Genomic DNA, 19158 nt, shown 5'->3' with positions numbered 1-19158 from the left:
GTTTATTGCAAAAAAACACAACTTAGAAAAACAAGGCTGTAATGCCATCTTGGGGTTTCTGGTGACATCTCAATCCAGCAGAGCTCTGCTCATTTGGTTTGTGAATGTCAACAGAAACCCCTTGATGCTATTGAGGCTCACAGTTGCCTCTTATTGATTCTGTATTATTTCAACAGTGGAAAAATAACACCTTTATTTTCACAGCCAAAGTATCTCACACTGTGATAGAAATGTACATGAGCTTATTGAATCTCATCTCTGTTCATTTCTATCTGGCTTCCAACACCTAGGTAGTGTTATCACTGTGGGTTAGAGAGATATGTGTTCTTTTATGGCTATCAAGTGAAAGACTATTTATCAAATATACTGTAGTCCAAGTCTTTATTAGGCTAAGGGATATAAAGTGTCTAGCTGTCTTCTGCTGTTTATTATTTTAAACTCACCTTGTCATTACAAATATTACCCCAAACAAGCCTCTTATTGATTCTTCTGATGTGTTGTATACATCTTCCTCATTTTTCACAGACAGGGTAATCAAACCATTTTGTGAACTGAGTGAGAATATGCACCAGTTAGTAATGAGTTTGTATAAAATATCTTGGAGCTTTGAGCCCAGCTCTGCAACATGCAAAAAGAGAAGCAATTCAAGGATGGCATCCCTGAGCAAGTAGTATGTTGTCTCTTGATTTCCAAAGAGTTCAGGTAAATAGGTGTGTTGGGTCGGGCTGAGCTGGAGTTCATTTTTGTGTCTGCAGAGGTGTTGGTAACACACAGCTCTTTTGGCTGCTGCTGAGCAGTGCACACAGAGCATCAAAGCTGTCTCCCCAGTGTTCCCTCCTCACCCAGGAAATTGGGTGTGGGCAAGATCTTGGGAGGGGCTTTAGTCAGGACAGCTGACCAAACTGACCAAAGGGATATTCCATAGTGTGTGATGTCTGCTCAGATATAACAGCTAAGGAGGGAGTTAGGGTGGGGATGAGGTGAGCATTTGTTATTATGAGGTTTGTATTCCAGGGCAATTGTTACATGTACTGAAGCCCTTCTTCCTGGGAAATGGATGGACATTGCCTGCTGATGGGAAGTGGAGAATAAACCTTTTGTTTTAATTTGCTTCCCCACCTGCTTTACTTTTATTTTACCAAACTGCCTTTATCCTGACCCATGAGCTCTCTTCTATCTTATTTTGTCCCTGCCTGTCATGCTGAGGAGAGGAGAGATAGAGCAGCTTGGTGGGTGCCTGGCATCCAGCCAGGGTCAACCCACCACAATAGGAAACAAATCCATTGTAAAACATACAGCCTGAACTGTACTGTCCTGGGTATGAGTCACAAAAATTCCATTAATTAATTGGACTTGAATACATTTACTGTCTGTGTTGCCAGTGGAAAAGACTAACAGTTTAGTTCTAGAAATCTGAAACGTTATTCTGCATATAATGTTCCTGAAAGAGACATTCTTATCATTGAGAAATAATCACAACTTTTAAATAGAATTTTTTTCTTTAGAAATGGAAAAATCCACAAGAATTTTATAAGGTAAATTGATATACCAGTAATTGAACTGAATTATTTTTGTGCCTCAGAAAATAATTTTATCAGTTCACATACACCTAAACCTCTGCAACAATTATCTGCCTAACTAGCCAAAACTATAATCCCTTTAGTGCTGAGAATTGTACAACCTTTTTATCTGGTTAGACATGTTCTTTTCTGTCCTTACAGCTAGGAAATGTTTTCCCAATGTTTCTCCATGGCTTCAGGCTGAAATGGTTCTCTCTTGTTCTGCTTGTTGTAGACATGTAGAAAACTGATCACCAGTCTAACTATAACATCTTTCTGCATAAGTGAAGATGTCATCATATTCTTTTTTAAACATTATTACAAATCATTCTCCATTGGTCATGTTTTCTAAATTGCTTTAATTTTTGTTGCACTTCCCTGGATTTTCTCTGTTGTCAATGTAACTTGTGAACAGTGATGCCGAAACCAGCCATCAGTTCTCTTGCTGAGACTTTGTACACACTGCATAGATGGCCTCTGGACCCAGATCCTGCTGCTAAGACATCCCAGAACGGTGCTTTATGTTTTGGCCAGCTTCATCCCAGTGTTGGCCACACTCTACCTTTGGCCTTCTCCACCCAGCAGTGCTGGTGTCTGCTAGGTATTCTTTGTGCTTGTATATTTGACATTTGCTACCTAAGTATAGAACACATTTTTGATATTAAACACAAAAAACTCCTTCAGCTGAGTGAGAATTTTGAATACAGAGGCACTACATGTTCTGGCTGAGGATATGGATCTGGTTCAGTGAATTGCCTTGAGACCCTCTTAGTGCAGTAGAGGACTTCTATTATCAATCTTAAATATGTGTATATTGCTTCACATTTTCGGGGAAAAAACCAACAAACCAGCAACTTGATTTCATAATTTTAAAATTATGCTTTATTTTCTTTTTCTTTTTTCTTTTCCTTAGCAATGAGCACTTTATTCTGTCTTTAATTATCAAAACTTTATTGAAAACATCAAGAGTTACATGAAGATACACTTGACCTGGAGTGAAGTATCAGGAGTTTTTAAACATTTAACTTATAGTGTATATTAGTACGAAACTAAGTTGAGCAGAACCCATTAATGTCACAGTGGTCGGTTACCAATGGAAATAAATAATTCATGATGAAGGGAATTAGTCTAATTAGCAGGCAGTTTGAGTCCTTTGATAAAACCCAGCTCTAATTCCGTGAAGGGCAGGAAGTGCTGTCATCAGTCAGCCCTGAAAAGATTAGCATCTATTATGAATGAGGTTAGACACCCTAGTGAAGTCATGTGTGTCCTGGAGACAAACTTAATATGTTCCAGAATGGGACACAGTTTGTCTCACCAACACATCATGATTCCTACTGGGCTATTGTATGTAATAACAAGCAAAGATCAGTGCTCCTTCCTATCATTCTCCCCTTGTCCATCATTCTGACAACTGTGCAAATACATTTTCCATGCAAAGCAGGGAATGTGCCCTGAATACTTGTAAAATTGCACGAGATGTCAAATAAAATGTATTACCTTTTCTCAGCAACCTAAAACCAAACAAACCAAAATACCACTGCAGAAAGAGGTATGAAAACACATCTGATAAATATATGGGGTGTAGAGGAAGGTGTATCAGTTTAGAAGTACATTGATTCCATTTGAAAACATTATTGCCATCTGTCACAAGATGTGTCAATAAAGCTATAGATGTAGGTCTGTGTGATAGACAGGTTTTAAAATAACTGGTGATGCTATAAGGTTATAGTATTGGATGGAGAGTAATGTTCTGCAAAATTGCCTTAAATTCTGGAAGTATAGGCTCAAAAAAAAAGGGAGAAGCTTCTCTGTGTTATGTATTTCATTTAGAAATGTTAACTGCTCCATTTGAGGAGACTAGCTGTGAGCTGTGCAAGCTTCACAGTTTTGTGCTACATGCTGACGCAACATCAGCTGTGTTTCCATTTTTGCTTATAAGCCTTTTGAAATTATATGTTTCCGTTTTGCAATTTGATGCAATAATGAAGAAACTCCACATTTGTACGTTATTGTATTGCCTGTTTTTATTGTAGGAAATTAATTGCTTCTTTTATTTATGTTATTAAGGGGGGGAGAAAACAATTTTGCAGTATTTTATCATTTGCTGTAATAATTATCCTACTAGTAATACAACGGAAGACTTAGAAACAGTATATTATGTTCAAATGTCTGAACAGTACTTAAGATGTTGACACTTGTGGCTGGGGAATGTTGGTCTTCAAGTTATATTGAAAAAGGTAACAATAAGTGATTAATAATACCCCTGACAAGCTTAAGATGATTTATAATACAGAAATGAAGAGGAAAGGAATAAGTGTAGTCAGCACGAAAAATTATTTTCATAGAAGCAGAACAGCTTAGCAGCTCTGCTGGTCCAAATACTAATTGACAATGAAGCACTGATATTGCAGAGAGTGCCAGAATCAAGTGCTACACTAGCTTCAAGTAGATTCCTAGATGACATTAAAAAATAGTGATCTTCTCTGTAGGGTTTCTTGCTCTGAGTTCCTTTAAGAAGGAATGTACAAAAGGTAGTCAGTCTTTATTTGTTCATTTTTGTCTTCAATTCACTGGCTAATAAAAGTCAGAACAAAATTCAGTGGCATGAGCATTTTTGGGTTTTGATTCTTTGATCTCCGTGTGCATCTTAAAAATTACCTGTAGTGTGGGTGTGCCCTGGGCTGAGAAATGGGTTCATTCAGCTTACTGAAATGGATTTATTTATATATTTTGTGTGGACAGGTGCATACAATAAGCACCATTTTTATCCCTGTGTTGGTAGGGACATGGTGTTTGGATGCAGAAAATTTTTATATTCTAGAAAACTTGCAGTATTAGGTACCAGTTTAGGAAAGTAACCACATGTACCCTGAAGTCACATAAAACAATTGGAATAAACAGGCAGAAGATTGTAAGTTAAAAAAAATTATTTTGTCAAGTCTCTTGAAGTCATTAAGTGGCCACTTAGCTTTGGCTATTGTAACAGAATACAGGAACTTCTTGCATAATTTATGGATATGTGTTAAATCTTCCACGGGGTTTACAGACTGGCTGGTACACTTTTTTCAGGTTCAAAATGCTGTTGAGTATAAACATAAGAATATATTAAGGCATTATTTTTTCCATAGATGCCAACAGACACCCACCCAGGTCTTACCTTGCTAGTATCCACCAGAGAGAGAAGTAGAGCAATGAATTTATTCTTCCAAAACCTCTCCTGTCCCTTTGTGTCTTGTCTAAGGAAAGCTGAAATGGCCCAGCATAGATACTTTGCTTTCCTATCTGTGTTATACACATTTCATCATCTGTTGTTTTTCACACATCATTCCCTTCAGAATTTGTCAGGTAGAGCACAAGGACTGGGGAGGTCCGTGACCAAAGGCTGTTTCCATCCAGCTTTCCTCTGTAGCTCTGTGTGAGGCTTCCACCAGGCAATGCATGGCCTGGTATCCGTGGGCCTGAGGCACAGCATGGCAGAACGGTTTGGCTTGAAGACATCTTTAAAAATCATCTAGTGCAGCTCCCCTGCAACAAGCAGGAATGTCTTCAACTAGATTAGGTCACCATAGACTACTTCTGCTGAATCCAGCCCTTCCAGTAAATAAATCACAAGTAGTTACATAGCTCAGTATATACCAGCTCAGGTACACAGAATGTGCCCACTGAAGAAAGATACATGCTCCAAGTGCTATCAGAGGATAAATTCTTAATCTGTTAATTTTCTTTGAAAGATGTATTTAGACAGTACTTTATTCATATTTTCTGATTACTTTGCTTTCAGTAAGTGACACTGGAAAATGGGTGACAGCACATAATTTCTGATTCTTATAGTGTACTTATTTTGCTATGTTCCTGTGGCAATGTCCATGTTCTTATCTGGAACAGATGGATTCACTGTGTCAGTAAGGAAAACTTGGGAGGTCACAGTAGTTCCCACATCATGGGACAAAGAGGGCACATGCCTCAGACAGCCATGGATCCGCTCTTTCACATTTTACTGAAAAGGTGAATTCTGCAAGACTTAGCTATTTTAAAAAACAGAAAGCTGGTGGAAGTTTTCTTTACTGAGGTACTCTTTATCTCAGCAGCTGTCTCACCTGTCCCCTCATCAAGACATCCTTACGGGATATCATCCATTAATCAATTCTTCTCCTTCCTGCTATTTTGTTACAGGTGTTTACTTGTCATCCTGTGTCTCTATTGTCTTTATTGTTCTCACCCTCCCACAACAGCAATACAGCAAGATACTGCAGCAAAGGACACATCAGCCACGTTCACAACTAAACCTGTGGCATGCTGAATCCTTTTCAAGGTTTACAAAAGTGTGTGTAACAGCCCTGTGTATTCTCATTACTGATCACATTTTTAATCTGCATGTTTTATTCAAGGGCCCATATCACACATATCAGTGTGAACCATCTCTTTTGTAAATAAAGGACTGTTTAGATCTTGTAAACATTAACAAGGAACTAAAATTGTTCTGATTAATGTAACATATTGGTGAAATGTTCATTTTCAGGTATGTCTTTGATTCATGATTCTTATAATATACTATGCTATCTAAAAAAACAGCTGTCCATTGCCCCCATCTCAGATCAACTGATGTTCTCAATTTCCTTGTAAGAACATTAGATATCTGCTACATCTACTGAAAAGAAACATGAGCAGAAAAATGTATGACCCTCAGTTTCCTAATTCACCATGAAGTTAAATTTTGGGGGGTTTATTCTGCTAATAATGTGCATTCAGGGGCAGCAACTCTCACTCAGAAAAGCTTTTTCTGTATTTAGATCTACTAGATGATTGTTCTAAGTCTTTTCCAACTAAAATATTCTATGCTAGAGCAATGAAGTATAACAGAGAAAGAAAAAAAAGACACAGACTAAAGGAATACCATATTACACTGGTTTTAATATGTTTATCAGAATCAAACCAACCAAAGTTTACTTTGATTGAGAAACTGGATAGAAAGGGACTTCAGTAAGGTTGCAGGAATTTTCATCAGGAAAGTATTAAATTCTCAGGGCATTACTGAGCATATACTGCATGACAGGCAGGAGAAGGGACCATGGAGGTTAGTATTGCAGCAACACCGATAAAACTGCAATGTGAAGTCAGTGACATACACTGAAGGAGATATCTTGAGCCCTTTATAAAGAAGCTGGACCTTGAGATACGTAGAAAAATGGTTAGGCAGGAGTCTTTGAAAAATTACTGGGAAATAATACTTGTCTATTACAGGCAAGTGAACTTTTCACTGCCTTAGTTCTAACTGGTTGTCCTCCATATTCTGTCTATCATCCATGGGTTTGCAGGTGAAAAATGCAATTCATACTCCACCTCTCTGTATGAATCCAATCCAGAGGGAACATTTTGGGACCATTTCCTGTTTTTGGGCAGAATAGAAGCTATGGTTAAATGAAGAGAGAAATGTAGCCACCCTTCCTGACCCAAGAGGAAGAAACAGGTTTGTCTTTACTTTAACAGCCCAAGATCTTCCTAAATCAAGTTTGCAGTCCCAATCAATGGGGGAGATTCTTGCTCATCCATCAAGGTGAAATCTGATGTAAGTAGCCACAGTCAATTAAACTCTCATGAAAAGGTTTGAATTAAATAATCTTTTATATTTATTTGCAGATAACTGTCTGACTTTCTGGGTTTTGGGGTTTTTTTCCATTTTTTCAGCTCCAGCTCTTTCCCTGACAATGCCTCAGGCCCCATTCTCTGCTGCTTGCTGCTTTTCTACAGACTCACAGCATCACCTGGAACCTGCTGAGAGTGCCACCGAATGAAGGAGCAGCGAGAACGCACTGGTGAGATTATATCCATCAAGAAATGAAAAGAATAGGATTTGGTGCTTACAGCTGAACTCTAATCCTGCATGACACCCTTATATATGCAGCCTCTCTTATACAGAGCACACTGCAGTGTTTTGACAGAACTCTGTTGAGATTACCTCCAAACTGAGTAGAAATGTGACCTTCTCCTGTAGCACAAATTATATTAATGAAAAATGTGTTTTACCTATGCACCAAAAATTTGAAGCTAACAAACCTTCTCTGAGCAGCATACTGTAACTTCTCTTCCATAATTAAACCAGAACCCTTCTCCTGGACAGGTTCACTCAGCTTTGCCTTTCTTTGAGTAATACACCTTCAGACCAGTGCCTTGTTTTGATGTATTACAATGATAGACTGAAGAGTTCATGTAATAGATCATGACAGTCAGCAGTTGCTGGACTCTTAAGGATTGAGAGACTGAGCCAGCTGTTCTTCTGATGTAATGCATTACCAGCTGATGGAAACTGGTAATGTATTACTTCAAAATGACACCACCCAGAAAAGGAAGAGTCCAGAGGTGCAGATTCTGTATAATGAGGTATTCAAAGTATGAAACAGGGCTGCAAACTCCTGGAACAAGGTGTTGGTAATCAATCAGCTTTCTATAGTATTCCATGAGCTATGAGCTACACAGCTACACACTGCTGTCTGATTTCCAGTGCCTCTCTGCGGTGCTGGTTTTGTGCAGACCAAAGATAACCCTAGCAGCAGTTTAGCCTTCACTCTTCCTACAACTGAACAGTTCACAATCCAAGCAACCTGGAACAGAGGATAGGCAGAATTATATTGGCTCAACAAATTCAAATATTTGGGACTTTTCCTCTTCTTGGGCTACTGTCAGAACCACTCAGATGCTACTCTTTTAATGAACTAAGCTCACCCATGACAATGGCACAGACAGGGATGGCCCATTTGCCCTTTTTTTGGGACTATTGCATCCTAAAGGGACAGAATGGGCTGGCCCAGAGCACTGCAGTTGTGATTGACTTTTCCTGCAAATTGACTGAAGGCAAGAAAGGCTCTTTTGGCCATCTCTTCATCCCTTCTTTGTTTATCTTTCACCTGCCACACACACAGACTTAGGCCAAAGAGTAATTGATCCCTAACTATCAACATCAATTAAAAAGAAAATAACTGGAACAGGTAGCAATTCTGAACATTTGCCTACAAAACTTTATCTTGTTGATTAAGTAGATTGTTAATTAAGTAGATTGTGTATGTGTAAAAGTATTTCCTCTAAATTGATTTTTAACCCTAAGCCAACCATGGGAAAACAGAAAAACTGGAAGATAATATTTTAAAATCCAGAGTTTCATCTCTGTGGTAGCTCTTTTAAATATCTCTTGTTTGTCAAATGCAGTACTGTTTATAATTGTGCATATATAAGCATCATCGTATCTTTGGCAAACCCTTGAAGATAAATAGGTCCTACCCTCAAATTTTACTTTTTATTTATGAATGGTTTGTACTGCATATATAAAATATTTATATTTTACTAATAATAAGCATAATTTTCTGTCCATAGTCAAATATTATAAATCACGACTACAAGATATTAAATATGGTTTTGTGGCATGTGATCCTGAGTCAAAAATATTCCATTCTCATATAGAGAGAGGTCCATACTTTTAGAACTTTGCCAGGGGATTATTGAAGAGGAGCCTTGCCTGGCAGACTCCATACAGGATGGGATAGAGATTGTGTGCTCATGTCTCATCCATTGCCACTACTTCAGCTGCTCTCTTCATCTTCAGTGCTCCAAGGCACTGGGGATTTTCCACCCCTGCCTGCCATTCATCTCAAAGCCAAAAATTAGCACTTTGCAAGGACAAGTACTTAAAATCACATCTGTAATTTCTGAAGTTGTGGGTACAAAATTGATTGTGGGTACAACATTCCAAGTAACCTACCAAAGATTTCTTGATTGAAAAAAAAAAAAAAGAAAAAACCCCAAGAATTTTTTGTGCTTGCTTCTACCTTGTTTCATTCCCAAGATTATATACATGATTAGCCATCAACATTGGAGTATCACAGAAACATTTTGCTCAGTCTTGACTGGTTTTATTTTATTATTTTTATTTTTAAAGTATTTTTGCTTTACCTCTAAATATTCTGGTTAACGTACATGGGGGAAACATTTGTATACCAGGAGTCATGTTTGCAAGGGTCTGGTGGAGAATGTCAGGTGTATGTTCCCTCTTTGACAACATTTTGTCACATTTAAGTAATGATCATTACTATCTCCTTGAATGAGACTTTATGGAAATCGTAGTTCTGAACATGCAATCAGCTAATTTATGGCCTAACAAGTGTTTCCCTGAGACAGCAGTTGACTGGCTTTTGATCATTTTTGTAAAATGCACCTTATCTGCTACTATTAGATGCTAAGACGGCACTTCTCTTACAGTTTTTGACACACAAGCATCTCTACTCCCTGTGAGAAAAAATCACAAAACTTGTATTTAGCTCTCCTTATAACTTGGACAATATGACAGGTTTCTAATCCAAATAATTGTTTAAGATTATTACAATTATAATTATTGTAGTGATAATAACACATTATTTCAGCTGACAATACATTAGTTCCATGGGGAGATAAACTGCAAGGCCAATGGATTTATCTTGATAACAAAATGGATTATTATTAACTATGATGGTAATTTTTCCATACATGCACAAAGAAATCTCCCATTGAGTTCATTGTCTTTTGACTGAATGCTGGTAAGAATTTTGTCTACATATATGTAACAAGGCTGGATTCTGCAGTAGTGCAATATTGTTACTGTTATCCTGTATTGTCTAGACAAGCTCCAAAAGCCTATAGCTTTACTTGGCGCTTCAGGCCCAGGACTTCTGTCTTTCAAAATGTCTCTTAAAAATTATGAAATGCAAGACAAATAAGGAATTAGAGCAATTGTGAATTTATCAGGATTTTGCAAGGCAGATTTAAAGATGAGCAAGGAAACCTTAACCTAACTGCAGTTTCCTGTATGTAGCAGCATAGAAGAGATAGCTTCACTTCCATGATCTTCCACCATAAAGCCATAGCTTCTGCTCTACTGGTGATACAAGCTTTGAACATTACAGTAGCAGTGCCTTGTTATGAATTTGGACTGTAGCAACTAATATCTTCTGTCTCTGTTTCTCTTTTTCTCATTCTGAAAAATATATAAGGACACTTGATCTAGATAATGATTTTGCCAGTGATTATATTTCTGTAGGAAGGCAAATATGCAGAACTTTATTATCAGAAAATCTACAGACCAAGAGTCTTTAAAGAGATTTGGATCAGAATCTGAGTTAGGACTTAATGCTTATTTACCAAATCTATTATAATCCATAGTTTAAAATCCATTCTTGTTTTGTTTAGTTCATCTAGTTCATTCCTCTCCTATATCTTTATCATTGTGCTGTATTGGCTTTCCTATTTTGTCCTTACTTAAAAAAAAGAAATTAATCGAGATAAAATATATTATAAAATTCATTGGAAATTTTGATAATTGTCATGGACATTTATTTGCTAAAAAATACATTTTACACCATAAGACTGACATTAATATGCAAATCACTGGACTATAAAATTCATTTTCATACCTCCAGGGCAGTATTTTTATAAATACAGAAACATAATCATGCATCCTCCAGAGAACTAAAAATAATTATACAAATTTACAACAAAGCCCAAGGCAGTGTCTCCTTTTAACTGTCTGGTTTTAATATAATTTAAATCTTGTTAAAACTTAATTACCAATTTTCTTCCATAATTTAAGTGGAAGAGCTGAGGTCTAAGCTTGCTGTTTGAGAGAGAGAACTTCATCTGAGAAACAAAGACACCAAGGCACAGATTGACAATACCAGATAGTACACAGAAAATCTTGGTAAAAGAAAAGTCATCACAGATAACAACAAAGAACAGAACTTACACCTATCTACATTGTCATGGTTTAATTCAGGTCCACAATTAAGCTTTATGCAACCACTCGCTCATCCTCTTCCCTCCCCTCCTGCCTCCCCGTGGCAGAAGGGGGAGAGGAATCAGAATAAAAGGTAAAACTTGTGGGTTGACATAAGAATAGTTTAACAATTTAAATAGTTTAAAATATAATAATAAAAGAGAAAAGGACGGAGGAAAAACCCCAAGAAATGCAAGTGATGCCCAATACACTGGCTCCCCTGCCCAGACCCAGCCCATTTCCAGCAGTGATCAGGCCTCACATCCCACTCCCTCTGTTTATGCACTGTCTATAACATTCTGTGCCATGGAATATCCCTTTGAGCAGTTCAGGTCACTTGCCCTGGCCGTGCTCCCCCAGCTCCTTGTGCAGCTCCTCTCTGGCAGAGCACAAGACACCAAAAAGTCCTTGACTTAGGGGAAGCATTACTTAGCAACCAAAACATCAGTGTGTTGTCAACAAGAATTCTATAGTAAATCCAAAACACACTGCTGTGCCAGCTGTTAGTAAGAAAATTAACCCTGCCCCAGCCAAGCCCAGTGCAAACATCCACATAAAATGGGAATGAGCTGATGTCTTGTGTGACAGAAATATAAATAGACTGGAGCATATATAAACCTACATAATAATATTTACATCTACACATACTCATATATAGGTGGTGATTTATTCATTAATGCTGATATAGCTCAAGATGTATCCATCTGGGAGGAGAGTTTCAGGACCATGCTTTCATCCCCTTTGTTCCATGGCTGTTTTCTGGGAGATGATGAATACTCAGAACAGGTGTAAAAATAAGTAACTACAAATTCAAAGCCAGCCTGGCTACAGGCTTCAGGTGATATATAGAGTAGGCACATTTTATCAGGAATTTCTGCTGTATTAATACCTGTGGATATATATTTATTTTGTATGGCTGCACTTTGGAAAAAAATAATCTTCTCTCTTCTTCCATGGGTGATACTTCTATCAGGTCACAACAGCAACTCTACCCCTGTATCAGAGGTATGAGGTCAGGGATGCGGCCTCAGCTTTGTACTCCAAATAAAGCTCCTGGTAAGCAATTTTAAAGTGACATAATACTGACAAAGCCTGTTTCTTTGGACTGATTTACAGAAGATTCTACACCCTCAATGTCTACTCCCTTTACATTAAAGGTAAAGCAAAGCATATTGCTTCTCTGCACCTGTGGTACCATGTCCCCTCACACTCTTCCCCCAGTTCTACCTTTGCTGCCAAAAAAAGACAAGGAATCCTGAAAATGGTACATTTTTGATTTCCTCCCTTAGCAATACATTAACAATTTGCTCCCATCAACATGGAGACTGCTGCCTCAGGTCTATTCTTTGTGCTGCGTTTGCCAGCCACTGTTTAGTAACAAGTGTCACTGTCTGCTCCCCTGCTTTGAACTGGAACACATTCCTGTGGCCCCCACATCCAGCTGAAAGCAGCTTTGTATTGATTTAATTCACCCTTTTTAGTATGACCATAGTCACAATGAGGGATGTGCATCCAAACTTCAGCTATTGCACAATTGCCACTGGGCAGAAATTCAAGTGATTTGGCACAGTGTCCTGTTGGGAATCAATTCCCATTGGTTCATTCTGCCCAGTGCATGCCTTGCCTGTGATTGAAATGCCAGGCATTTGTTAGCAATCCTGATGCCAGTATTGACAGCCAATCTCATAACACTGCTCTGTCCTTTCGGGCTGCATATTCATCAGGTGTTCATGGAAGTAAGAAATGCAAAATATTAGAGAAGCCAGTATGTTAAAGATTTCACATACTACTCCCATTATTGCATTAAGAAGTAACCTGTTCATTTACAGATACACATAAATAATACTTACAATTTAAGATGTCAAAATTACTTTTTTATTTAACTGCATAGACTACTCAGAAATCTTTCATATAGAAAAGGTATCCTTCAGAGCTAGAAGTACAGTATATTTAATAAGTATTTAATAAATAAGATTTAATAAGACATTTAAGTCAAGCATTAAATAGGCTGTCATTAGCACCTGTGTAAATGAGTTTGAAATCAAGGTGTTTCCTTGGCTGGACTAGGTTGTAAATATGTTGGTTTCACTGGGCTCTGCAATCATTTGTTTCTAATGATTTTTTGCCATGCAGCATGTCTGCAATGGGTGTGAAAATGGAAGTGTGATATTTTCCAGGTTGTTACTAGTCAGGTAAAAGTTAGAAACAGTAACAATAGTCTAAAGATGACCTTGCTAAACCTGACTGCGTTCTTAATCCAGAAAATGCTGCTTAAAATATTTTCAATATAGCAATGTGTCTCTCTTTCTTGCTCTGTGGTAGAATGATCAGATATTTTTTGTCTCACTTGGAAGTTCTGGATCTATAGTTCTTACCACAGAGCTTTGTAATCTTGTCAGCTTTTTAGGTAAACCTGATGGACTTGCGAACTTTCCTGAACCTACTCAAGCTATAACCAGTGTGACGCAGCACTGTGGAGCCTTGTTTCTGTCTCTGTGGGGGAAAATCTGAGGCTGGAAAATCTCAAATATATATGGGGAGAAGGTAATCGAAAAAAATGTTGTGAGCACATTTAAGAAATATGATTTATTTGAACAGTCCAACTAAATTAGTTTTTATTGCTAGACATAGGTTTTCTAGTGCTGTTTCAAGAAATTATCAAAGATCACAGAAATAGCAGGATTTTGGCAAATTCAGAAATTGTTCCCAAGTGAATTGCAATCACCTTTACCATCTTATTTCTGCAAAATGTGACATATTTAAATATTGCCAAAGAATACAGTTCTTAAATGTCAGTATGGTTTAGGAAGTATAAAGGCTCCAAGATGTATGTCAAAAAAACAGATTCCTCAGATGGGTGCCAGAGAAAATCTTTTTCCAAAGAAGCTTCAGAAATTCAGTCTAATGTGTACTATTAATGTGATGCTGTGACAGCTCTTTAGAGAGGTGTCATTATCAGGCTTGTTTGGACTGGACTGTGTCAGGCAACCACAGGCTGAGAACTCAGTGCTCAGCCTCACTCACTCTAATGTACCTGAAGTAGGCATTCCCAGAGGAGCCAGTGCCTACCCAACAGTGTACCCTGCTCTTGCCATGGCTTGGAGGCCTCCAATTCCAAATACCCACATGTGAAAGGGGAAAAAAGCTCCTGTTTGCTTTTTTTGAGGATGGGGAAATACTAACTCATATCATTCATCTGAGCAGCTGGTGACAGCAGTGCTGAAATGCTGAAGAGGTAAGCAGTGGGAGGTTTACAGCATGTCTGTTTACGTTGTTTCATCTCCTTTGTGCTGAATTCCTCCGTAGCACATCCTGTCCATTTGTCACCAAGAAACAAGATATAGTGACCAAGAGAAAGTTGCTTCAAGTGAAGGATTAATTTTGTATCATGTAAGAAAGATGGCTATTGATGCTGCATGCAGGAACACTTATCATGCTGATGAATTTCATGTACCTGATAGCGTCAAGCACCAAAGATTCGATTTCAACACAGCCTTCCTTGCAGCTTTTGCAAGTTCTGAGGCTCAGTTAAGCACCAGCACATTTTGAAGTTGAAGTCTTGCTTGGTAAGATGGCATGGGTAGATGGAAACCTATTCAGCATAAGGTTCCAATTCTCAGTCTTTCTTTAATAGCTATGATGAGATATGGAATAGAGAATAAGGTTTCAAAGCCTTTAGTTGCTATATATCAATGGCTGCTAGTTATGGAGAGAAAAATATTTTTTTCATTAATGCTAAATAGATCTTTAACATATAGATACTAAATTTCCTAGAAGATAAAACATTCCCTTTGTGCCCCACATCCCTGAAAGGGAACATGCAAACATTTTCAAAAGCTTTCATGAGAGATAAAATATTGTGGATTTCTTTTCTAATTGCCAGGAGCAGTGTAACTGCACCAGCCCTACCCATGGGTTTGGATGAGAACAAGGCAGGATGAGGCGCTGGATGCCTTCAGGTGGGTGAAGTTCCCATTTCCATGAGTGCTGTTGTGACAGCTCCCAGCAGCAATACTGCAATCACAGCACAGCAGACTTTCAGTGTCAGGGCTGTGCTCCAGCCTCCAGTCTCTGCTCTTTTCTCCAGCTCTGCATTGCCTAGCCCATGTTATCTAAACTTAAAAGATTGAAAAGTGGAAAGAGTTCAAAACACATCAGGAAAAAGACACATTTCCCATCATACTAGACTGCAAGATTTCTGATTTTGTTCTGATTTAGGATATAAACATACCAGTTCTGCCTCTTTAATTTGATGGTGTTGTAAAGGACAGAGGAATTGCAAAAATGTGTTAGACAGCTCTGAGGTGGATACTAATATACACTTCACAGATTTCCCTGTCTTCCTTGGGGCAATGGAAAATCAAAGGCTTATGATATTGGTCCTTACTGCTCTGGCAGTGTTTGAGACAGGGGTGTGGGGCAACATGTTTAGGTTTCAAAATGTCCAGATGTCCCTATCTGTATATATGAGAATATAACCTCTCTCTTCAATTAAAAGGAGTGACCAGAAAATTGCTGATAGCCACACAAAGTAACAAATTAAAAAGTAAAATAATTGATAGTCATAGCTGATCATGAAATTCCTGAATGTCCCAAAAGAGTATGGGGTTTCAGCTATCTTCCTGTATGCTTTCAGGTAGTGTCAGTGCAGTGAATACAAAGCAAGTCAGAAAACCCTGTGTATGAAGATGGTATCTTGACTACTGCATAGATGGAGTTTTAGTTTATCCCAAGTTATTGCTCATAAATAGTTTAGCAATCGTTCTGTCCTAGGGATTATTCATGCCACTACTTGACAGACTGCTTGATCTATTGATCAGTGAGGAAAGTATGAGAAATCAAGTTGTTGCTTAAAATTAGGTTAATGATTGACACACTGGACCCACCAATCTCATTATGATTAAACATTGAAAAGTTATGCTTCTGCAAAGTAATGTATTAAAAATAGTTTTGTCATTTTGATTTCTTACTGATTGATTTCTGAAAAGCAACAGTCCCTGTGAATAACAAAAAATAACTTAAAACTGCAAGTTTTAAGTGGAGTTCATGTTAGTAAATCAGCCATTAGTCCAATTACTGTTTGTGTCCAGAGATTAATTGTTTCTCATATCCTGAAACAACCAGAATATCTCCAGGATATTTAAAACAGTGATTTAAAACTGTGATTGCAAAATACATTATTGAGATGTACAATATTTGCATCATTTGCATGTAGAGTGAAAATTTTCTGTTCTCTTTTCTGTGTTGAGGATGTTGTTAGCAAATTGCTAGATTACTCAGAAGACTTGCTGAGATCACAGAACAAACCTGCAGGTTATTTATTTGTAACAAAAATTTAAAATAACAAAATATGTGACTATATTTTGCTTTCTTTGTGTGTAAGGTCACTTATTTAATTTCCCCCCCTCTAATATAATTTTTAGATTTTACTAGTTAAACCCTAGGATACTGTGTTTATGTAAGGAGATAGGAAAAAAGAGTGGGAGACAATTTATTAGTAAAGAAAGACTTGTATTTGCAGGTAACAATAAGCTTCAGTAAAGGGAGGGTGTGGAAAGAAGAGCAGATTCAGTGTCAACAGAAGTATCCAAACTAATCAAAATACATATGGAAAACAGTTCTGAATAATTTTTTACCATTTCTGGTACTGACTCACAATTTATGAAGCTGGTATTTTTTGAACTATATTGAAATTTCCATAAGCTTCAAATTTTGTTACCTGATTACTATCTCCACACACCATTTCCTTTTTTTTTTCCCTTAGGTTGATGGATTTCTGGAAAACTGCATTAATTTTGATAAGGAATACATTTCTGCAGTTATTGTAAAAGAAGATTATCTCCATGACCCAGAGTTCAACTCAAAATTTGTTCAAGAAAATTTCAGTGGCTGCTGCACACAGTGCTTGAGTTAACATCATTAGAGTCCAGGAGGTAGGAGTTAAACCGGTGTAAATTTCTTCAGCTCAAAATTTTAATTTTTTGCTTCTTTCAGCTCCTCTTCTGCTATTGCAAATAACTCACTTCATAGTTATAGCTATATAAAAAAATACCAGGGAAAATATTTTGAATGTCATAAATTACTTTTAGACTATGAAAATGGGTTGTGTATCATGGCCATGCCTCATATGGAGGCTTCCAAAAATAGCTCAGCAGAAGAGTCTCTGCACAGAGACCCAAAAGGTCTGAATTTAATCCTGTCTCTCTAACTGATCTGCAGGGTGACCTTGGGCAATCTGTGTACCATTTTCCTTCTTGCTAAAATGAAAATAATAATACTTATTGCCCTTGCAAAGCACTTCTAGAGTAAAGCATATGAATCGATAACATCTTCTCCTTAAGTATATGAAATAGCAGAGGAAACTCTTCCCACTTGCATTAGTGTGCTTTTAGCATTTAGAAATGTGAAATTATGAAGATTATTACATAGGAGGGAGAAGCCCAGAAGTGGTCCCCTAATCAATAAGTTGCCAGCTGGAATGCAAAGGAAAGCAAGTTAATGTACCATTTAGTGTAACAAAGAAGAAAATATATGCTTTCAATGTGGGTATGGCAGCTATCAGTGCAGTCATACTGTATTGTCTAGCTGGCTTGCGTGCTGGTGTGGCAATAGAACAGTATGAAACATACAAACAGTTTGAAATCCCTACACCAGTTTTCAAGACTTCCAGTTCTCCTGGAGAGATCTGTCAGTTTAGAGAGAAGGAAAAAGCTAGACTTAAGTGCTCTGACCACGTGTGTGTGCCTTGCTCCTCATGTGGGGACTTCCTTCCCCCTGGAATGCTGCTTTGCTTTTACCAGCAGATCACCAGTACAATCTGTCTTGGCACAGTATGCTTTACAAGAATGACAGCAAACATGGGTTTTCACTTGTGTCCATAGGCTTTTGACCTGCAGGGGCTTTTTGCAGTCCATGCAGATGGATTCCTTGAGCTCGAGTATTCAGGCACTGCTTGTATAATACCTCTCAGCATTTTCTATCAGGCAGTACACAAGTCCAGTGTCATCTACTGTGCAGCCTAGGTGAGCCCTGGCAGTAATTAAAGTATTTTAAACCATCTGCTTAATTGCATAAAAAATACACTGATGAGCTTGCAATGTTTGAATGATCTTCAGGAAACTATTCGGCTAAAACAATTCCCTCTTGTAATGTTTAACTAATTTACAATGTTTGTTCTGTGAATTACAGTTGGTCTTTACACCATTTGTTAGTCTTACCTGTAGCAGAGCCCTGCTTGCTGCTACTGAGCCAGAAGATTCCTCCTGTTCTTCTTCCCTCTGCTCTCTCATCTCTGCCTGCCAAGCTCTTCATTGAAGTGAAGACTTCAGCAGCCGTGCATGAGAGAGGCTGGGCAGTAAAGTCCAGCCCTCTCCCTTCCCAGCCGTGCTTGGAGCCTTGACCCTGAGCGAGGAAGGATCCCTGTGCCAGCTGTCACCTCTGCACTCTGGCTGTGCCAAGCACCCGCCATGCTCCCTCGGGGCACCTCAGTCTTTGTGCCAGGGAGAAGGGGAGATGCTGGAGCAGCATACCCAAGCTGCACTTCCAGCTTCCTTGTCCAGCTCCTCAGCTGAGTGTCTGCTTAGCCCCAGCTGGGTCCTGCAGCAGAGCAGGGCCATTTCCATGGCTTTTCGCAGCGGTGGCGTTAGGTCATGTAGCCACGCTGCCAGGTAGCCCCTCCCAGAGAAACAGGACGGCTTCCAGACCCGTCAGGAGCCGTTCAGAGGGCAATGGGTGAACAGGGACAGTGGTCTGGCATTGTCACCTGGGGGACCTTCCCCTTAGGGCTGCTGCGGAGGCATGGCA

At 38.4% G+C, this 19158-nt stretch overlaps 1 long non-coding RNA gene across 1 annotated transcript in view; it reads left to right on the top strand.

The window, feature by feature from the left end:
- Window positions 1-17840, top strand: part of LOC115495965 (uncharacterized) — a 32930-nt gene extending 15090 nt beyond the window's left edge. The window contains exons 3-6 of the long non-coding RNA XR_012056990.1: window positions 6878-7029; window positions 7248-7375; window positions 15239-15314; window positions 17120-17840. This is a non-coding gene — a long non-coding RNA (uncharacterized lncRNA). The remainder of the gene's footprint in view (window positions 1-6877; window positions 7030-7247; window positions 7376-15238; window positions 15315-17119) is intronic.
- Window positions 17841-19158: the final 1318 nt, after the last annotated feature.

This window comes from Taeniopygia guttata, chromosome 7, assembly GCF_048771995.1.
Source record: "Taeniopygia guttata chromosome 7, bTaeGut7.mat, whole genome shotgun sequence".
Lineage (NCBI taxonomy): Eukaryota > Metazoa > Chordata > Aves > Passeriformes > Estrildidae > Taeniopygia > Taeniopygia guttata.
This window is presented reverse-complemented; position numbering and strand designations above follow the sequence as displayed.